This window comes from Trachurus trachurus (assembly GCF_905171665.1).
Source record: "Trachurus trachurus genome assembly, chromosome: 11".
Lineage (NCBI taxonomy): Eukaryota > Metazoa > Chordata > Actinopteri > Carangiformes > Carangidae > Trachurus > Trachurus trachurus.
The window spans coordinates 3101726-3125598 of NC_139904.1; positions in this window are offsets into that span (position 1 = coordinate 3101726).

Here is a 23873-nt window from a genome sequence, read left to right on the forward strand (position 1 = left end):
TGGCTTGTATCGTTGCTGTTGTTGTTTTCTTGCTGTTGCTTTAGCCCTACGCTTCACCCCGGCACGGCTACCCCGGTATCTCCTCCTTAACTCTCGGGGTATAACGTGGCGAAAGTCTGATTTAGTCCTCCTCAGAGCCAGAAGACTCCCTCTAGAGTAGACTGTTTTCTTCTGGTAGTCAGATCTACCAGCACAACAACCACAACATGCATTCTCATTCACACACAGAGCAGCGGACCGGCAGCCGTCTCGCACTGGCGCCATGACAGTTGAACGTGTTTTATTGAATGTGTGATTTAAATGTGTTTTATTTAAATAAAACACATTTTATTGAATGTGTTTTATTTATGTGGCAGATAGGTTCTGATATTGGTTCTTATAGGTTCTTTGGTTATTTATTGTCTTTTTATTTTATCTTGCTGGTCCTGTAAAACACTTTTCGTTCTCTTTGTTTTTAACATGTTAAATGACAAATAGGAAAGAATCTGAATCTGAAGGAAGCAATACGGTAAATATTAATGATTATGATATAGCTAGGTGTTGTTTATACTAATCTCCTACTGAGTCCTCTGTGTAAAAAGGAAAAAGAACACTGTGTCAGTGAGTGGACAAGTGCACAACCTGAACAGGAATGTGTTCAAAGAAAGTTATAAACTTTATTTATAAATTGTACAATAATAATAGTCAGATTTTCTGCCTCATTAATGACAGATTTTAAGATCTAATTAGGTTGAGATGTATAAGTGGTCATTATTATATAATAATTCAAATTTTCTGATGTTGGATTGTTCACTCATTAAAAGTTGCACCAATTAAAATGCACACATTTGATCTTATTTGTACAAAACGCTGTATCTCACTAAGATATAACAAGATAGGAAAAACGAATCATAATTATCCAACTTTACAGACTGTGCTTTAGGGGGGGGGGGCTGTGTCTGGTTTATATTGGTAGAACAAAGAGCATTTGATTCACAGATAAAAAGGAAAAACTTCATTACATAAATTCAAAAAGCTTGAAAATTCATATTTTATTCCTTTAGAGTTGGTGATATTACTATTTAGTTTCTGGATGAAGTGTGTGTGTAATATGTTTATTCAAAACGCTGGTGTAATATTTGTTCTCTATAAAGCAGAACGACTTCGTTTAAGAAAGTCTAACATGGAGTTCTGCACCTTTTCTCACCGTGTTCGGTTTAAATTAAACTACACCGCGAGTAATTTGTTGAAATCCCTGTTAAATATTCTGCAGATTTACTTGCAGTAGAGTCTTGTTTTCATTAAAAGGCCACTTAAACAGGTTGTTTCAGATTCATGACGCATCATGTGACCAGTTTGAAATCACGTATGGACCATGACAAACTCAACACGTGGTGAGTAATTGAAAATACAAAGTGTGAGTGAGTGATAGCAGCGAGTTGTCATTTCTCAGTTGTTATTGTTATTGCATTGTCCGATTGACAGTTGGTATTGTGAGTGTTGAGGTGTTGTTGCCATCATCATCATCGTTATTGTTGAGTTTTAAAGTGGAAAAAAGTAAGAAAAAGTAAGAAAACCTCCTCCTTCCACTGTCACGAGGAAGTCAAATGAGCTGCGTGAGGACAGTTTGCTCTGATATCGCGGTGGGAACTGCTGATTGTTTGGTTTACCACCTGTGGTCTGAAGCCTGGAGAAGATTGCCAGGGCAGCCGCCTGCTGTGAAGCACCGCTGAGTGAGTGATGGCTGTGTGTGTGTGTCAGAAAATATACCAACGTGTATGTGTGTGTGTGTGTGTGTGTGTACGTGGAAGAGATTGTATGCCAATGAGCGTGGAAAGAAGGAAGGAAGGAAGCAAGGATGAGTTGTATGTATTAAAGTACAGTGAGTGTGTTTGTTCCAGATTAAAGGGATAGTTCAACATTTTTGTCAAATTGGCCCATTGCCATAATCCCTATAGTCATAGCAGTAGGTTCGTTACCTTTAATTGTCGGTGCAAGCAGTTTTAAGAACGGCGGAGCAGAGCAGTGAGCTGCTCAGAGCTACACTACGGAGGCTCATGGGATTTCTTTTGGTTTCCCTCATCAAACTCATCAAATACACAATCCAACAACTCCACAACGCTCTGGTGGACAAGTTGTGACCTGCACATTCACCACGCTATGAGATAATAACACAACGTTACCAGACAGAGTTGTGGAAATTCATGCAAAACCGCTGACGCACGTTCACGTCGGGGGCAGTTTTTCAGCAAGCAGTCTCTGTATTTCCCTCTAAAACAACTCTGTGTGGTAACGTTGTGTTATTATCTCATAGCGTGGTGAATGTGCAGGTCACAACTTGTCCACCAGAGCGTTGTGGAGTTGTTGGATTGTGTATTTGATGAGTTTGATGAGGGAAACCAAGAAATCCCATGAGCCTCCGTAGCGTAGCTCTGAGCAGCCCGCGGCTCTGCTCCGCCGTTCTAAAAATAGCTTGCACCGACAATTAAAGGTAATAAAACTATAGGGATTATGGCATTGGGCCAGTTTGCCAAAATGTTGAACTATCCCTTTAACTTTTAAAAGTGTGTGTTTTGCTTTGAAAGCTTGGCAGATAAACTGTGTGAACATTGCAGGTGTGTGTGTGTGTGTAGGTGTGTGAGGGCCATAAATCTTTCATGGCAGCGAGGTGGGCGAGCAGGAGGAGAAGGAGAGAAGAGACTTTGAATAGGAGACAAAAACAATAACAGCACAGTCTTTATAGTTTATGGGTCTGAAATTGAATTTGTGCATGGAGTCGGTTCACCTGCCGTGTCACAGTGGGCGACGCCATCTTCAGCTCGCAGGCGTTTTAATCTGCAGACCCGGGTGGCGAACTCGACTTGACCCACGTCCTCTCCTGCTGCTGACCACAGAATGGCTGCCATGGCGCCATTAAAGCGTCTCATCCAATTACAGAGCCACTTTATCTGACACACGCCAGGTCGGTCCCTATAGCTGCAGCCATCATAAAGCTTTAAAGGGATACACCAACATTTTTTTTGTGTGTCTTGCCTCACTCCCGAGTCCATGACCAGCAGATAGACACCATCCTTTCGACTGTGCGTGCAGTAACAAGGGAGATAGAGCCGTATCGCCCGTAATTAGCTTAGCTCAAACACTGGAAGTGTATGGGTAGTGTTAGCCTGCCTCCTACCCGAGCTGAAATCAGCAGTCAGAAGCTGATTTCATTTTAGCTCTAAACTCTGTAAATATATCACTTTATCGACATTTCAAACATGTTTAGGCGAGAAAGTAGCCCTTTAGATCAACAGTGTGTCGTTAATTTGTCTAAATACCAGCTGTTTACAATTTTGTTCAGACGAATTTGGCGCTACTCAAGCTAGCCGTTGTGACCAACGCACTTCCGGTTACTTTCACAAAATAAAACACCCGTTGCCCTTTACATACAGAAAACCTCGGGAGTGAGGTAAGACACGTAAAAAAAATGTTGCCGCATCCCTTTAAAGCGCCTCGTCCAATTACAGAGCCACTTTATCTGAAACACGCCAGGTCGGTCGCTATAGCTGCTGCTGTGTCCTACACCGCCGCCGCCGCTGCAACCCTCCATCACCAGGCAGGCAGCCATCATGAAGCTTTAACCCTCCTCTCGTCCTTCTGGGTCAAATTGACCTTTTAATCTATTTTTTTAATCTGTTCACTTCCTCCATCCCTCCTTCTTTCCTCAATCCCCTTTCCCTTCCTTCCTTCCTTCCTTCCCTTCCCTTCGTCCATACTTCTTCCTTCTTTTTTTGACCCAATCTGTTCCCTCCATCCATCTATCTTTCCTTCCTTTTTCCGTTCCTTCTTTCCTCCCATCGTTCCCTTTGTCCTTCCTGCCCTTCGTCCTTCCTTCCTTCCTTCCTTCCTTCCTTCCTTCCTTCCTTCCTTCTATCACTTTATCCTTCCTTCCTTCCTTCCTTCCTTCCTTCCTTCTATCCCTTTATCCTTCCTTCCTTTATTCCCTTTATCCCTCCTTCCTTCTTTACCTTCGTCCTTCCTTCCTTCCTTCTTTCCCTTCGTCCTTCCTTCCTTCCTTCTATCCCTTTATCCTTCCTTCTTTCCCTTCTTCCTTCCTTCCTTCTATCCCTTTATCCTTCCTTTCTTCCTTCTCTCCCTTTACCCTTCCTTCCTTCTTTCTTTCCCTTTGTCCTTTCTTCCTTCCTTCTTTCCCTTTATCCTTCCTTCCTTCCTTCTTTCCCTTTGTCCTTCCTTCCTTCTTTCCCTTTATCCTTCCTTCCTTCCTTCTCTCCCTTTATCCTTCCTTCATTCTTTCTTTCCCTTTGTCCTTTCTTCCTTCCTTCTATCCCTTTATCCTTCCTTCCTTCCTTCTTTCCCTTTGTCCTTCCTTCCTTCTATCCCTTTATCCTTCCTTCCTTCCTTCTTTCCCTTTGTCCTTCCTTCCTTCTATCCCTTTATCCTTCCTTCCTTCCTTCTTTCCTTTTATCCTTCCTTCCTTCCGTCCTTCCTTCCTTCCTTCCTTTCACCCCCTCCTACCGCCACCACCATCACCACGGTTTAACCACCATGCAAAGTGGAGGAGATAAAGCAGGAATGACCTGGGGCATCAAAATTAGCACCGCACAGTAGGAGAGTGTGTGTCTGTGTGGGAGGGGGTTCTTCTTCATCTTTTTCTTCTGCTCTCTCTCACATTTCCTTCTTCTCGTCCTTATTTGTCTCACTTTCTGTCACAGTCGCACTTCAATTCAGGTCAGTTCCAGTTCAGAGCTACATAAAACTTAAACTACACAGACCACACGTTATAAAACATGTATGAGAATAGAATATTTTAGAGGTGTTCATGTGCAAAATAAAAAATGAAATAGAATAAAATAAAAATGGACTCACATTAGATTTGTGATTCTGCTATCTCTACAGATTCTGAATCAATTCATGATTTCACCCCAAAATATTGATTTATATTTTTATTTTCCCACCCCCAGAACTTTCAGTTTTATGGAGGGATGAAAAATAAAATCAATTTATGAGTTATGAGAATTTATTGAGACTGGACTCCAAAAATGTGTGTTGGATGAAATGTGAAAAAAAAAAGCATTTTTTTTTTTTTTTTTTTTTTTGGCAGACATTGTGATCGTGAGTCATGATTTCAGTTCTTGTATTTTGAATTTATTGGTATTTTTAAAAATAAAATTCCCGTCTTTATTTTTCACTGAGAAAAAGAATATAAAAATGGCGATGATGTGGTTTTTGCTGGTTATTGAACCAAACAAGGCTTTGATTTGTTTCCTGTGGCGTCTTTGTAGCATCACAGTGCTGACATTTATAGTCGGATGGATGGATGGATGGATGGATGGATGGATGGATGGATGGATGGATGGATGGATGGATGGATGGATGGATGGATGGATGGAGGTTTTGTGTGGTATTTTCTTTTGCGTATTTGTGAATAGCTGTGAATATTTTGTGTGGAGCTGGTGTCAGGTCAGTAGACGGAGGCGTAAAAACACGGTATTTGGAGTGGAGTTTGGTGAATTTAATTCATGCGCCAACAACAAGCAAAACCAAAGCACCTTGATGTCATCGATACGGTGGCCCTGAGGGCTCAGGGCTCAGCACGGGGCAGCTTACAAAAACACATGCAAGGACAAGGATGAGCTGCAAATTCAGAAAACACCTGGGGTCTCATTTATAACCGTTGCGTACGCACAAAACGGGGCTGAAAGTGGCGTACGTGACTTTTCACGCCAAGGTTGTGATCTATAAAAAACAAACTTGACGGGAGAATGTGCGCAGCTCTAAGCAAACTCTGACCCAGGCGTACGCATGGTTTGGAGGAAAAGGGGAATTGGCGACACAGACGGTGTGGTGGTGAACTGAAGTCAGACTCAGGAAATGATGATTGAGAAGAACGATTATGTTTTTATTATCGGCCGTCACACATTTAATTTCAACCCGTATGCGTTAGATCCATGTTGCCACGCGGTGATTTAATTCAACAGCGTTATGTTGCATCGGACTGGTGTTTCAGAAACATCTTCTTAGAATCTAACTTAAAATTCAAAATCAAAATTCCTTCTCTATATTTAATCACCGCCATCTCTCTGTCATATTGTCCACTCCCAGAGCGCAGGAGGAGGAGAGGACGCCGCGGCTGCATGGGATACATACATGGTGTAAATAACTATATGTTCCTATGATACTGTGTGAACATATGATCGAGAGTCAATTAAATCTCAAACCCTGGGGGGGGGGGGGGGGGGATCCAGTAGCCTAATCGTTCGCACAATTGTTACATTCTGTTTTCTTGTTATCTAGAGAAGTGTCATGTTTGATCATTCCTCAGAATGTAACTGATTCTGCTAATTATTCAAAGTTCAGTCTAATTACTGTAAATAATACAGTGAGCCCCGTGCGTAATTCTGCACCACGGCACCGCTGGAGGAGAAAGGAGGGAGAGGGAGACCATGATGAATGGTTAATAACTCGTTTCAGATTAGAACTGTTGTCATTGTTGTAACTATGTGCCGAACCGGGTCCAGCATTAGAGAGGGCAGCGCAACAAAACAACACCGCGTGCGCTCTGAGCCGCTGACCCGTTAACAGCTGCAGCAACACGTCACGTCGCCACTTTCACACCTGCAGCTAATTCACAACACCGACAGAACAAGAGCACGTCAGGCTCATTGACATGCAGATCGCATTCATGTGGTGGTTTGCATTGACCATCTACGGTTAAAACAGGGCGTGTACAGGGCGGAACGTGAAGCGGATTCAGCTGCGCACACTTGTAGGAACTCTGTGATTTATAAAGGGAAGTTTGCTTGCAAGTGTGCGTACGCAGGGTTTTATAAGTCTGAATATTTACTGGCGCACGCAAAACTTGGCTTTTGGGCGTACGTACCCTTTTAGTAACGATCCCACGCACAGTTTTATAAATGAGACCCCTGAGCTGCAAAAACTTTCCTACACGACAGGAAGTGTTTTCTGGGGACACGATAAAGTGAGGGACCGGTCTGGGGCCTTTTTTAGCTCTTCTTGACTTTAGAAGTTGTGCAGACAGCTTCCTGTTAGTGGGTTTGACAATAAGTTTGTTTGGTTTATGAGAATGTCAGTATCACATGATCCACATGGTATTGATCAAATGGACTGTTAGCTTAGCATTAGCCTTTAGCCTGGTCCCTCACTTTATTGTGTCCTCACAGAAACACTTCCTGTTGTTCTGTTGTGAGTTTTTATCAAACTATTGACACCGTTTTCTGAATGTGTTGCACGTTTGTGTCTTTGTTTTTGTGTGTTTTTCTTCATCTGAAGTTGAGCCTTCAGGGCCACCGTACATCAAAAGAAGGATTAATTCAAACAACAAAGCTTCATTTAAAATGCAACAGGCTTTTGTTTTGAAAGAAAAACATTCAGATAGACAGATGGTAGTCGAAAATCTGAATCTGGATGAACATTTTCAGTTTGATTCTATTAATATAGATTCACAAAAGATGGAAACAAAGGTGGTTTTTATTAAAAAGAAGAAATAAAAAAAGCAGCTACCTGGAAAAAAAGAACAGAACACCTGCTCACTCTGTAGCGGCTGATTCAACACGGATTCAAAATTATTCGTCGTAAGTTTTTCATTGCCACCACTTTCACAGAGTCAATGCATGTTTGAAAGGAGCTTCACAGTCTCACGCTCTCCTAATCGTCTTTATTGCCTCTGCACATTTATCTTCTACTTACTCTCTTTCTTTCTCCTGTTTTCATGTGTCTCATTTTCTCAGTTTCACCCTCTCTCTTTCTCTCTCTATGTTGTTCCTATGGAGATCTGTCCTCTGCAACTTTGTCTGCTGGAAATATGAATTTAAAATCTATGTAATTAACCCATCATCCCACTTCCTTCGCCTGCTCCTTCGCTCTCTCTCCTCCTCTTTTCTTTTCTTCTCTTATGCTTGACTTCGTCTACCTCTGAATATCCTTCAGCAATCACCACATAAAAGGTAAACCGACTGTACAATATTATCATAATAGTTGTATCCATCAGACGCTGCCGCTCACCTACCATTCAAATGGTTTTGACAGTAATTGATGCCTTACGCGGCTGCAGCCACACGCACACACACACTCGGCGCTCGGGGGGAACAGCGCTGCCTTTTGTTTGCCAGATGCGATTGGACCATTAGGGAGAAACCTCTTCTGTGCTTTAACTTCCCTCATGAATTGTTGAAAAAAGTGACTAAATCTGTGGAAAAACAACCCAGCATCGTTGAGAGCTCCCTATTCTCCCTCCTCCTCCTCCTCCTCCTCCTTCTGCTGCCTGCCTGAGTGGTCGCTCGCTGCCATCTCGCTCTGTTTGTTCGCTGGCGTCACGCAGCGCCGCCGTCTCTCTCCTGGTTTTTAATAGGACGCCGGTTGGACTGAGTGTCCACTAATCTGGAAAAAGACTCTCCAATCTCTCTTCTGTCTGTCTGGGTTGTTTATTTAACTTAAAAAAAAGTGCCTTTAAGTTGCTCTTCCTTCCTGAGTCTTACTTCCTGTTTACTCAGCTTTTATCTGGCACACCTGATCCCCGGAGGCTTTCACAGTGTTTCAGGTGCAACACACACACACACACACAAAAAAACACACATATACACACAAAGTAAGGGACGATTCGAGTGACATTTATTGTCATTTATCTCCAGGACCAATTTTTTCCTCCAACATGTCAGCCAGAAATAAGACACAGTCTCCATCGGAGGTGCTATCTGCTGAGCCGGTGTCTCTTTATCATACGGCGCCGGCAGCTGAGTGAATGACTCATGCTGTCACCGCTCGCTCGCCGTTGCTTCACTCCTGCATTCCTCACACTCGTCTTTGAAATATAAGGATCCTCCCGTCCAATAGAAAACATCCCGCTTATCTAAACTGATCATCTCCTGTCCAGCACAAACACCCAGTCCTGCCTCGTTGTTGTTATAAAAAAAAGGATACGACTGATACGGATCGGTTTTTTACCTGAGGAAGGAAAAAGAAAATATTATTAAGCCCATTCAGTCAACGCTCAGACTGTCACAGACAGACAGGTATTAATGGGGCGGGGGCAGAATAATGTTTCTTTACAGTGGCATTTAAAGTTGGCAGCAGAGCTCAGGTGGTTGAGACCCAGTGGAGCTGATTTTCAGGTTTTCAGCACCAAGACATCAACAAAACATTATGCAGCTGTAATGACCAGATCCACCAGAGCTTTTAGAAAACAGAAGTGTGCAGGTGCGAGGAGCTGGAGCTGGAGCTCGAGGGAAAATAGGGTTTATTTCCCAAAGTAAATACGAGTTAGAGGTGAAGTTAGACACCACTTTTATGTCTCTACAGTAAAGCCCCCCACAGAGTCAGGGGGAAAAGGACTCCGCAGAGGTCCACACAGACTCAAAGCCTTCACGTATGCACATCAGTGCCACACAAACATCCATGTGCCCGGTCAGCAGAGCCGGCCCAAGGCATAAGCGAACTAAGCACCTGCTTAAGGCCCCGTGACCACTGGGGCCCCAAAGAGCAATTAGCTGTTTTGAATTTTAAATATAGTGCGTAACTTCTGTCCATCCCACGAGAAATTCTGCGTAATTACAAAAACCCTTAATTATTATTGTTGCACTTCAAATTGTTGTTGGTTGTTGGCTGGTGCAGTTTATGACTAACTAACTATGAATAACGTCTAGATGATATTCAGTATGTTGCAGCTGAATTCAGTATTCAGCTGCAACACTTTGCTCGGAGGCTTAGGGTTGAACTTTAAACTGTTTGGAGCCACTTACTATTCCACATAAAAGCAGCCTAAACCCTGGAGCATTCAGGGTTTTTCCTGGATGAAAATGAGGTGGTGGTTGTGGTGGTACTTGGAGCAAACATGTCCTGCGATATGATATTGTAGTTTATTGAGATGCATCTGTAAAAACTCAAGGATGTGGGACATTTAAACTGAAAACTCAGCGTGAGTCAACTCAGAGTTCATGGAGAGACTTGGTTTGTGCAACCTCCTTTCTGAACAAACCGCCGTAAAAACTGAACTTGGGTTGGGTTGACTAACCTTGAACTGTCAGACTCAGAATTTTGGTTTCATAACAGGTGATAACAGTTCTGTAACAGGTATGGAGTGAACTGCAGTCTTTCAACAGGTGCACAGGAACCAGAAGATGGCAGCAGAGAACTGGATTCAGGTGAGTAATGACAGGTAATGGATACGTGTGGTGGAGGGGAAATGAGGGCAAACTCACTGCTGATGGGACTCTGGTTGGACAATGGTTCAGATGAAGGCTTGGTGTGGATCCTGTTGTGGAAATTCTCTATTGCTTGTTGTTGGTGAATAATTAAATGGAGGCGTTTGTCGACCGACAGGTTTTTATTTCCTTGCAAGGAAAGGTCAGTCCTCACCTGAGAGGTGAAGGTAAAAGAGAGATCCTGAGCATCAAGTAACATGTACTGTACATTTGTACTTGGTACCACCTCTCAAGGGTCCTCAAAGGGCCATTTGTTCTAGTGGGGGCCCTGGCTTTCACACCTTACAGGAACCAAAATCCCCCTAGTTCTATTGTTTTCCCAGTTGTTGTGTCCTGCAGGAGTTGTCCCCCCAGGGGTTCCCATGGGAAAGCAACAGTGGGGATATTGCATGCAAGATAGGGTAACTCAAACATAAGGAGGGTAAAACTTATATCACAATTCACAAATGGGTAAAACACAAGGAGACCTGAAGTCTTGGTGGGACAGAAGGGTGTGGGGACAACTCAAGTGGTTGAAACACAATAAGATTGATATTGCCATTAAAATCCAGACCTTGGGATGGAGTCTGCAATAGTGGAACAGGCAGCAGGCTAAGTATAACAAGGGACACAATACTGGCAAGGGAATCTAGCCAGGTGTGTCCTTTGTCTGAGCAGGAACAGGCAAAATGCCACTCAGCCACAGGCAGTCGAGAATCAGGAGACGAGCAGACAATTCTAGGAGTTAGGGACGGAAGACTTGTGGATTTACCAAAGCAGAGAGGAGAAGTGAAGGTTGGAGGCAAGTCGGGTTGATACCAGGTAAGTAGCCTCGCATCACCAGGCTCTTCAGACAAGCGAAGAGCCTGGTGTCCGTTACCTCTGAATTAGTCTGCATTCTGGTTCCTGTCTGTAGCGGATACCGAAATCACCAGATTCACCAAAATAAAAGTGTTCACCAACATAAAACTTATAAAATAAACATTAACTTGCAATACAATAAAAGCGAAATGTTAACTTAATGGCTCGGGGACTTTCTTGTAAATTATATTCCTTAAATTAAAGAGTTTTACCGCATTTTATTAGCTTGGTGCTTTTATTTTGAAGGAAAGGTCTGTCTCTCTCGCCCTGGATCCGTTTCCTTCCCAAAACAGCGGGTCAACGGCCCCAGACTACCAGGTAAGCATTTTGGGAATGGGTGCTGGAGAGTCAGGTATTGGAGGGAAGACAAGAGCAGCAGGTGGAAACAGTTAAGCTGATGAGGGGTGTGGCTGAGCAGCACTGACATTACCACATTCAGCAGGGAGAGGGTAGCACCATAAATTATCTGGACATTAATAGAGTCATAGTTATTGTGATTGATGAAAGCGTAATCATTTGTGGATGTAGGCTTCAGATGCATGTACAGTATGTGTATCAGTTGCATTAATCACACTAGGAAACTAAGCAATCTCATAAAATGCCATTTTAATCACAATTTGCTGAGCATCAGTAGGCTATTTGGGAAATTAGGTAATGGATATGTGGGACTCGTGAGCTGATAGTCCCACAGATCCATTACTGACTTTATAACCATCAGCACTGATGACATGGAGGGTTGTGAAACATCAGCCTGATCCCCGATCTCCCGCTGACAGGGGGGCAAAAACTCTATAGTGCACCTGCACCTGAACAGGTAGATCACAACGCGGAGCGAGCTCCGATGTCTGTTAGAGAAAGAGGCTGTGCAGCCGTTCATCACTCTGCTGCAGGAGATCTTCTACCTGGAGGAGGTTTCTGTCTGTGATGTGTACTATATTAGTACAATATAACAATATTAGGTCGGTCATGACTGTTTCTGTTTACACAGCTGATTACTAAGCATCTGTCCTATCACACTGTAAGCTACACCTGTCTGTTTACACATGGCTTTTAATTCACCTCAGTTGCTGGAAATGAAAGTGGAGTTAAGTTTCAACACAGACTTGAGGAACATGTGGCTGTATACCCATTTACAAGAACAGCAACAACATGAAGTCAGGATCGCTGCATCAGTATGATCTATTAATTATGATCCTCTGTCCTGTATGTTCTACGCTGGTTCAAATGTGCATACACCTGGTCAGATCTGGCGTGAAATCTTTGCTTACGCTTCACTCACGTTCAGATTGATAAATGCCGATCCTTACGGGAGATTTGGCGTGCGCCCGTTTTTTGGCATAGTATAGGTACTAGTCAGAGGGTTACCAGTATCAGGACCAGCACCAGGACCAGTACCAGTCAAAGCTTCTAGTAGATAGATCTAGTAGGTACTACGATTTATATAGCGCCTTTCAAGACACCCAAGGACGCTTAACAATAACACAAGACACAAGAAGGACGCTTAACAATATCACAAGACAAGACAACAAATTAGCAAGCGAAGGCCTGAGAGAACAGGTGCCTAGAGTTCTCAACGGGCCTGAAAATTACAACCCGAACCGACCCGACCCGCGGGTAATTAAGCCCGGACCCGACGGAGCCCCACAGACCAGCATTAATCATCTACCCGAACCCGGCCTGGCCCGAAAAAAAAAAAAAAAAAAAAGCGGCGTGGTTTCTTTGCAGCGGGAGGTGCCGCTGCCGGTGACGCAGCACTCGTCTTCTGCCTCACCTCACGTCATCTGGCCCCTCCGGTACCGGGCTGCTAACGGGCGGGACTTAACGTACTGCTGTAGGCTACAGTTGCCGTTTGATCCGCGGGCAGCGGGCGCAACTGATTAAATTTGCGCCGCGGGAACGGTGCGCCTTTGTGGAGATTTATCCACCAACCAGTGCGCGTGCTGTTGACGCACAGCTGCAGCTGTGGATCGTCGGCATTTACCGGCAGTAATGTTTCAGTGGTTCTGCCCACAGCAGCACAAGATGCAGAGTGGGATGTTTGTCTGAGACTCACACGTGAACAAACAACAATTTACACCATAAATGTGTTTTATGAGAGAGGAAAAAAGGAAGCCCGAGGTCCGACCCGACCCGAGTCACTTTCATATTTTTTCGACCCGAACCCGGCCCGAACCCGTGGGTCCAGTCGGGTCTGTCGGGCTGGCCCGGCCCGTTGAGAACTCTACAGGTGCCTCTTCAACAGGGATTTAAAGGAATCCAGGGTTTGGGCTTGGCGGAGATGTAGTGGGAGCGAGTTCCACAGAGTGGGAGCTGCCACACTGAAGGCCCTGCTCCCAAAGGTGCGTCTGCTTGTGCGGGGAATGGTGAGGAGACCCAGGTTGGCAGACCGCAGGTTCCGTGAGGGATGGTGAACATGAAGGAGGTCGGTTAAATACCGAGGGGCCTGTGCATGCAGGGATTTGTAGGTGAGGATGAGGAGTTTGAAGGGGTTACACCCCGCCTTTCCGAAGCCCCGCCTTTCCGACAATAGACTTCCATTCATCGTAATAGCGGGGTTTTCTATTTTTTCTAAAGACCCCGCTACTCCGAAAAGGCTATTGGGGGAAACCCCCAGTGCGCAGTGCGCATTGATCCTTTTTTCCTTTTTGGGGTCAAACGGATCATGTGCATAATTAACTGCAAAACAAGCAAATACTTCATATTAATGACATACGTATAATGTTCATTATGCTTCTAGCCTGTCTAGCCTCTACCTGGTCTTTTTACTAAACTTAACCAACTCCTTTCTTCATTGCCTAAACCCAACCAAAGCATCTCCCTCAGTCAGCTGTCAGTGCGAGCGGCGGCTGCAGCAGCCTCGCGCCCGTGTGAGCTCAAGCCGGCTTCAGCCGCGCTCGAGCGGAGTAGGGGGGGAGAAAAAGAAAAAAAGTGTATTTCTATTACTGTGTGGAGATCTCCAACAACGGAGTCGGGGAGAAAGCAAGTGGGACAGATCTGCCCAGTCCCTGAGCAGCGCACGTTTCACAGACAAGCCACAAAGCAGAATGTAAACAACGTCACGCGGTTCAGCACCTTGGACAGCTGTGGGGGGGAGGAGGGGGTGTCGGAGTAGCGGTGTTTCGAAGTGGGGGTATTTCGGAACAGCGGGGTGTCGAAGTGGAGGTGTGTCGGAATGGAGAGCTGTCCCCGTTTGAAGGTTATTCGATGTTTGATGGGGAGTCAGTGCAGCTGTTTAAGGGTGGGGGTGATGTGCTGCCAGGGTTTGGTGCGGGTGAGAACCCTAGCAGCCGAGTTTTGCACATGTTGAAGCCTGTCCAGAGTTTTATTGGTGACCCCATGGAGGATGGCATTACAGTAGTCCAGACGTGAGGTGATGAAGGCGTGTATGAGGGTTTCAGCAGAAGAATCACAGAGTGATGGCCGGAGTCTGGAGATGTTTCTGAGGTGGAAAAAGCCAGATTTGGTGACAGATTTAATGTGTGAATCAAATGAAAGGGTTGAGTCCAGGATGACACCAAAGTTGCGGACCTCCGTGGATGACGAGGTGGAGATGCCATCCACTGAGAGAACGAGATCCGCAACCTTGTGAAGCAGAGAGTTAGGAGCGATGGCAATGACTTCCGTTTTCTTGCTGTTGAGTTGGAGCAGGTTGGTGGTCATCCAGGATTTTATTTCATGCAGGCAGTTGATAAGAGATTGTGGGGGGAGCTGGGTGGATGGTGATGTGCTGAGATACAGTTGGGAATCATCAGCATAGCAGTGGAAATTTCAGCCATGACGACGGATGATCTGACCGAGTGGGAGCATGTAGATGGTGAAGAGGAGGGGTAGCATTACTTGAGTAGCATTTACTGGGGTGAAGGAGGAGAAGGAGGCACATGTGACCGGGGCAGCATCATCCTGTGATGGAGACATCATGAGGGGAGGATGGAGGTGCCAGGAACCGCTGGTGAATAGAATTGACCTTGGCCTGAAAAAAGCTGTGAAACTTGGAGCAAAGGTCAGTGTCAGCCAAAGGTAGAGGGGGGGACAGGGGGGAGAGCAGTTTGCTAATGGTGGAGAACAGTGCCCTGTGGTTATGTTATTATTATTTGGCGTGTATACACGCACATTTAATAAATGAGAGCCAATGAGATAAAAAGCCCTCATCAATTGAACACAGATAACATGATCCACCATGGCCAGGGGTGGAGCAGTGGTTTTAAATGTGGGGGTGTTCCAAAGAACGGAAATTGAATTTCAATTTTAATCACAAAATACAATTTTTAATCACTATCACGGAGTTATCATGGTGGATTTACCTATGCTACGACGTTCCTGAAAAAAACTCTGCACTTCATGGCTGGATTGAAAACTCTCTCAAAAAGATATTGCCCTGAGCCCACCTTAGATCACCAAAAGAGTAAGCTTCCAATCAGGGTCCAAAACTAACTTTTTCAGGCTGGTAAGTTAATTTTTTTACCAGCCAGGCAGATATTTTACCAGCCAGCCAAGTAAAAATTGCATTTAAGTGCTGTATATTGCTATCAGTATTATTTAACGTGTCATTTGCGATTCACAATCAATATTTTAGTAGTAGCCTATGCACTAATACTAGCAATTAGGGGTGGGCAAAGCATCCGGAATTTGTATTTGTTGAGGGGGGGGAAGTATTTCTATTTGTATTTGTGTTCGAGTAAAATTCAAAATAGGTGTAAAAATCCAGTTTTTTGAGATACACTTCTAATTCTAATCCATTATGAATCCCACCACCACCTGCTGAACAGACAGAATATAAACAAATGAACTATCATTACTTCAAAAAATCTCTCTCTCTCTTACAGTTGTTTAGGATTGTGTGTGGTGTTTTTAAATCATATTTTTTAATCATATTTTTTATATATATATGATAATTAGTTTAAAAAATATTTTTATCAGTAATTTCTTTTTTTCAATTAGGTCTACTAGACATTTAGGGCGACGCCATCTGAATTCCAGGCGACCCCACATGGGGTCCTGATCCCAAGGTTGAAAAACACTGCTCTACTGTCTTTCCTGTCTGCTCTCAGAGTGTGTGTGTGTGGGGGGGGGTAATGTTGATTCTCTCTCTCTCTCACAGAGAGCACCAAAAAAAAACAGGCGCGCACGCACACACATGTTCTCAGCGGTGAGGTCCGACCAGAGCGATTGACATGTGTCCAATCAGACGCGCGGGTTCGGAGTCTGGACCGAGAATTAAAAGTTGGACCGCGCTGGTCCGTGCTTCAGCACCCGTGTGTCGGGCCGCGTCTGGGTTTAATTAATACGGGGATAAACAGTCAGCGCCGCGGTCACCGGAGCTGATCACTGCGGACAACGGTCTGTGATTGGGTGAATGCCCGTTCAATTCGACCACTGACTTTTCATGCAGCGTAAGAAGGCTGAGGCTGAGGTGCGCTCCATTTTTGTATGCTGGTGCACAGCGAGGGGTGGGCACACGGGTTTACCATTGGAAAATGTGGGGGGGATGAAATTATTTTGCTATAAAAGTGGGGGTGTCGAAACACCCCCATCCCCCACGGGTGCGACGCCCATGACCATGGCAACAAGCAAAAAGGTGCATCGTCTTGAAATTTCTGACAAAATCGCGGACTTTACTTTCACTTTTGTCAACTTACCAAGTTGTAGCTTTAACATTTATTCTGTGTGTGTGTTTGTGCAAAGGGAACTCAATAGGCAAAAACAGGAACTTGGCAGCAACTGGAGATTAGATATACAAATGTAGTTCAAACGGGTGTGGTATAATTTCAAGTACTCACAATGTTGTTTAACCTGCCCCACCTAATTTAACAGCATCAGTATAACATTCGGCATGTGATATCAGAATCATAATAACTTTATTGATTCCCAGAGGGAAATTCTTTTGTCACAAGCTCACAAACAGAAAAAAATAAAAAAAATATCAATTTAGTTAGTCTTCTAAAAACAAAATAAAGTAAATCTTCTCAGCTGTCCCAACCCTTCCGGTATTTAATATTTTCTATTTAAAAGCAACACCTAAATGTCTTCACAGTCTCCAAATTTGTGTTTGAATATGATCCAAATTTTCTCCATTATATTGTGATGGGGATGTGTGTGTATTTATGCATCCAGTCACACCTGGAAACCTTAAAATATTTTAAATAGATTGTTATGTGTTGTTGGGTCTCATCATCTGCTCGAAAAAGATCTTTAAAATGATAGTGTGTGCCTTCCTATCATATCCATAGGATCTGTATATGGTCTCCATAACATTAAGAACAGATTATCAGAGTTAGTGTCTTTTTTTTTTAATCTAAATTGTTCACATTTTTGTGACATGACACATTGGGTGCTCAGTACCCCTAAAGCTCTGATCCTAGAATCGTTCCTGGTCAGACAGACTTATCCCAGGTCAGATGAGGACACAAAGGACAAAGCCTTAATTGCGTGACCAAACACTGTCTAAATGATCAAATAATTAAATAGATTATTAAGTTTTGATATTGTTAAGAGGAATATGCAGCAAATTTTCTCTGTGGTTTCTTTTTAATAAAAAATTGTCAATAAGGAAAGAGAACGCTGGATTTTCTGGGGCGAGTCGAACAATTGTCAGTCACCAGCCAGTAAACGACACTGTGACCAAAGACTGGGAGAAAACACAAGTAATTATATACCTATTATAAAAAAAAAGGAAACCTACTGAATACTATAGGCTCAAAACCTCTAATCAAAGTCTTCTTGTACACCAAATATCGTTTTCTGTAAAATTTGGATCCTGCTATGTGATCCACAGTTATTATTAACAGTGCCAGGATATAAACCCACCACACCCAATACTGTTGGTATTAAACATAATGTATCTCATGTGCCTTCAGGCAGTTCCTCCCCTGGATAAACAAGACACACCCTTAATTTTTGCATTTGTGCAAATAATGCGAGAACACGGATGCATTCACCAATGTCACAACTTGGCTCATAAGTCGTGGCAAAAGGAACGAATAAAGAGACCATTTTAACAGAGACCAAATGGATGGGATGGGTTTGTCTGAGTTATCAGCTGTGTAAATGTGGTTGAGTGGCTATGGTGTTGTGTGTCATGTTGCAGAACCAAAAGACAAGAAACCAAATGTGAGGCACTGGCAGGGATGATGCTTTACTCAGGCGAGACTAACGTTATTGTACTTAACTTGACTCTAAACACCTTATAAAGTTAAAACAAAGAGTTAGGCCTACTTCTCTTTTCCTTGGTTAATCATCTCATGAATGGACAGCCAGCCATAAATGGACTCTAGTCCCAACAACCACTAAAAGCATGTTACACAACATTCCTCTTTACTTCATGGATATGTGTTTGAGACACTGAAGTGTCTTGACAAAATTGTTATATTTTAAGAATTGTCTCAATGGATCTAAGAGTTTTGCCAAACTCATCCCAGATTAGATGAGAACATTAAAGCAGAAGTAAGCGGAATGTTTGTGTTAATAAAAGTCTTAAATAGTTGTATCTTCCGACAGCAATCACTTATATAGAGTGTTTGGTCTGAAACACGGGTCTGTCAGTCACTCTGCTCTGCTGTAAGCCGAGGAGAAAAATTTCCTTGTATCCTACAACCTTTATCCAAGGTTGAGAGAACGGCATAACGGGGCGGTCCTCTCTGTGTGTGCAGCCAAGGGATGGGCGTGAATGTGGTGACGTAGGGACGAGGGCGGGGACTGCTAACAAAACGACCGGATCGCTTACTTCTGCTTTAATGCAAATTTTGGTGTTTGAAATGCAAATATGTTTAACCTATGCAGATACGATTTCTTAATCAAATACTGTTTTAAAAAAGTCAAATATCTTTTGTGCTTAAGTCTGGCTGTCCATCTGTGGCACAAGAGATTAGGTAAGATATTGGTTATCTTATTGGGGTAATTCCTATGTTCCCACATTTCTAACTTTTGTTGTCACTGAAAATTAGGCCCTATGTTCCCACAGCCCTTTGGTCCCATCATTGGTTGGGTTTAGGCAATGAAGAAAAGAGTTGGTTAAGTTTAGTAAAAAGACCAGGTAGAGGCTAGACAGGCCAGATAGATAGAGTCCAGATAGGTAGAGAGAGTCCAGTGTGAACATAGGGCCTAATTTTGAGAAAAATCTTAGAACTGTGGGAACATAAGGCTGTGGGAACATAGGCATGGACCCTTATTATTAATTACACTTAATGTTTATTTGTTGAGTGTGATATTTTTGCTTTTATTTCTTATTTTTAACATACTGAGACCTAACTTAGATATTATGAGAGGCAAATGTAGCATTTTTTCTCTTTTCAAGATAAAAAAAAAGACTGTGGAAAAAAAGCCTGGATCAGACTCAGGTAATATCTCTTTCTAAATGTATTTATAAATTTCTATAATGTATTTAGTCATTGCTGCACCGCTCTGTGGGGGAGGAGTGAAGGCAGGTGAGAGGTGGAGACTGAATGATATAGGGTTAGTTGTAGATCAAGCACCAGGAAGTGGAGACATGTTTGTGTGTTGAAGAGGAACAGACAAAATGTGAGTACACCAACCTAAATTTACATTATATGCAACAGATTCAGTAAGTGAAACATTGTTGTAAAGAAAATCTCAATGGTTTTTAAAATAGTATTCCTATTTACAGATTTACAGATGTTACTGTTTCAAAATTGCGGGGTTTTTCCTGCACTGCAGGATCGCGTGAACGCGTGTCTTTTCACCACAACTGTTTTCCTCTAGGTGGCAGCACCGTACTAAATACTGCTCAGACGTTTTGGGGACAATGCTGACAGCCTGATAGCCGCAATTAGGAGTGGCGCTGTTCATGATACAGAATACAAGAGGATGAAAGGAGAACTAGCTGCAGACAGTAAATAATATAGTAGCCTCGTTTTTCAATGACAAAATGTAACGACGGCAGCTACAGTAGACTATAGCCCACGTCTCACTCTCTTTTTTCGGTCATCTGTCTCGTCATCTCCAAAATGTGTTTTTAAAATGAGCCAACTACAGTACTGTGCAGTAGTGCCGCAGATTTCTCACTCCGCACCTTGTTTGAGAGTGCAGCTGGATGATTTCTTGTGAATGAACGGGTCTGTGTCACTTTGGGGCTGGGCGATAAAACATAGGATAAATAACTTTCCCTCGATAGAAGACGCGGCCGATACAAAGTCTATAGGTTTAATTCATCCATTTTTTGACAGACAACACAAACAGCCAGTGATAATGAGAGTGGTGACACCGTCAGCCATGCAGCCGGCCTGGACTTTTTATTTTTAATTATGAAGGATCATCTGCGCAAGGCAAAGATGATAGCATCAACAAAACACGGCGTAACACACGCGGCTGTATGGGACAGGCTTTTATTTAATTCAGAACAAACCGCTTAGCAAAAATGGAAAATATAGTCTAGGCTATAATAATTAATTGATCTGTTGTTTGGCCACTGTTTGAAAATAACCCGAATTATGAGCAAATAATCTGATCCAGAGCAGCAGTCATAATCAGACTTCTTCTAAATAAACCGCTCTAAATAACTTACTCTAAACTGCTCTGAGGCGAAACCAACTAACAGGGAGGAGTTGGAAGCAGCGATCCAGACATTTTGGATGGAGAAGCTGACCATCAGCGTCTGTAATAAGTACATCGATCATCTGGACAGTGTCATTGAGAAAGTTATAGAACTGAAGGGAGGAGCGACTGGCATGTGACCGTAATCGATATCCTGTCCTGGGGATGCTGTTTGTGTGCCTGCTGCTGACTGTAGCCTAATATAAAGCTGCTGTATATTTTAAATAAAGCTAGAGAAAAAAAATCTGGCATGAGTCAGTTCTTTGTTCTAAAGTTGTGGGAAATATAGGCTACTAGAGACAAAAGAAGGGACACGCACATTAGGGCAGGTGACGTTATGTAAACAAACATTTTTATCATGTGATCAACAACTCACATGTCTATTCTCTTAGTTACATAGGCTATAATTTAACACATATGTTGGATGATCGCGCTGTTTTATAACTTGAAACGTATGTTGTTATTTGTCTCAAACGTCCCACCTATGCGGGTCGTTTGAGACACAGAGGAGGGGCGGTTGAAACAGCATGTTTTAAACAGAAACTACTGACATTAGGCTACTCCCGTTATGAAGCTTATCTGTGAAACGTGCGCTGCTCAGAGACTGGGCAGAACGGTCCCACTTGCTTTCTCCCCGGCTACGTTGGTGGAGATCTCCCACACAGTAAAAGATTTAGGCAACACATTCTTCCAGCTGGCTGTTTTTCTTCCAGTTACAGAAAGTAGCCTATGTGCAAAGTACCACATTAACATCTCTATTCATATAACGCCCATCGAAACAGCTGATTTACATGTCGGCCGTTAACACATGGCGATTGGCCATTCACGCGGCTTTGTTCTTGATTTCGGCCAATCAGCTTATAAGCACATGGCTAATTATCAGCTTTCAACCAATCGCACTGTTTTAATGTGTGTGTGAAAGTTATTTTCTTTAGTTCATTTTCGTTTCTTTTGGATTTTTTTTTTTACAACAATGTATCAATATAATATTGTTTTCGTTTCATTTCGTTATAAAAATCAATCCCTTTTCTTTGAAACAATGAGATTGAGCAGCTAAAAACCAGACCAGTTCAACTGTAGCGATTTTCATAACACTATCGCTCCGGATCAGAGGTACTAAGATGCTGATTATTAACTCAATAAACTCAACCATGGCTTGTCTTATTGTTAATCTGAACGCACATGTAGGCTATAAAGGGCAGAGTCAAGGCAGCAGATAAATCACAAAACATCAACGCGTCCGTGAGCGCAGCGCACCTCATTTTCTCCTGTGAAGAAGAAGAGAAAAAAGAATGAATGTTTAGGTTTATTTAGAAGAAGTCTGATTATGACTGCTGCTCTGGATCAGATTATTTGCTCATAATTCGGGTTATTTTCAAACAGTGGCCAAACAACAGATCAATTAATTATTATAGACTATATTTTCCATTTTTGCTAAGTGGTTTGTTCTGAATTAAATAAAATCAGCAAACCTGGCGTGCTCAACTCAAGGTATGAACGGGTGAATCGGGTGCCAGTCCAAAAAAATTCAAAGTCAAAAAACGCTGAGGACGGCTGATTGCCGAAACGCGTCCGTTTCTCGCTGCCGAGCAGTTTTTATGAATTAAAAAGTGTTTAACTTAAAGTGAGTGCTGAATTAAATAAAAGCCTGTCCCATACAGCCGCGTGTGTTACGACGTGTTTTGTTGATGCTATCATCTTTGCCTTGCGCAGATGATCCTTCATAATTTGTGATACATAATCATCAAGTCATAAAGCAAGACAGGCTTTATCATATTACAATAGTTTCTGTGATTTAGGCAGGGTATACAGTAGTTAGTTCTAGTTTAATAGCCTAGAGTTTAAGCTGTGGATTACTGCACAGATCACTGAGTCATCCGCCTGTCGTCCTCCGTTCTCACAGATGCCACCTGGTGGTTGTTTTGGCACATTGAGGCTTTTCATTAAAACCTCTTGTCTCGCCAAAGAAAAAAAATTCCTGAGTCTTGTGCCGTCTCGCGTGGACCACGCGTGAAGTCCGCAATTTTGAACCAGTAACATCTGTACAATCTGTGTATACCTCCATAGAGCACAGTCTGTTTATCTGTTGCTGCTTTGTATAATATTGTATTCAGCAATATTGACTTCACAAATTACAGTTATACAAGCACAGAGAGGAGGATTTCGCCCTAAGATGACAAAATGTATTCTGTACCATAAAATCAGTTTCTGAAGACATTCAAATTTTGATTAGACACATGGCTGACTGTCAAATCGACCTTTGAGTTGCAGCTGCAAAATGGGTCAGTAAAGGAGGAAGTTATCAGATGCACAAGTCAGGAAGCGCCTCTCAAAATCTCAAGGCACCAATAAAACCAGAGTCCAATCTGCTCACACCCAACATTTTGAGGTGTGGAGAATTAATGACTATAATTTAAAGATAGACTGTATTGAAACCTGTTTGAGTTATTTATTTACATCCTTTCATATTACCCACTGCAAGTGCTTGGATGATATACAAATATTTGGTTTTTAATGTTAGTATGAATTCAAGTGTATATTGTTTTAATACAGCACTGACCACTTAAAGGTTGGGTCTGGAGTTTTGTGCCCAAAAATATTACATAAACATTAGACTTATACAAATGAAATCCGTCTTAATCATCACACCTATTGGCCTCTAGTCCTGTGTGGTGGGGGCTGTGTCTGCAGCACCCCCTCCCCCTGCCTGTGTTTTGGTCTTTTGCTCTGTTTTGTTGTGCACGTGGACGTTTCAGGATGGAGAGCAAGAGAGTCTGTGTTTTCTCTCCAGCCAATGACGGAGCTCAGGTGAAGCTACGTGCAGCAGAGTAGGCTCAGGGCTGCTAGCCGCACTAGCTGTCTCTGATGCTAACGAGTGCTAGCACGTCTCTCTCTCAGCAGCAGCAGTCAGGACCGCAAAGAAAAAGAAATACAGTCTGCCCTGGAGCCGCGGACCGATTCCCCACCGTCACCGACACTGGTAACAAATATTAGGACCGTTGTAGTGAGCTAGCTCAATGTTAACTTCAGCTAGCGGTAGCGGTTAGCATCCGCTGCTAACACTGTCTTCCCAGCTCACCACAATGGCATAATAACACGGAGGCTCCCGGTGTTGGTGACGGTTGGCTATCGGCCCACAGCTCCAGCGCTTCTTTCTGACTGTATTTCCTTTTCTCTGCGGTCCTGACAACTGCTGCTGTCTGTGGCAGGAGGCTACATAGTTGAGCCAGAGTGGAGGGGCCGAGTTTCAATGTTTTGTTTACAAACTGCAACGAACAAAACTCCAGACTC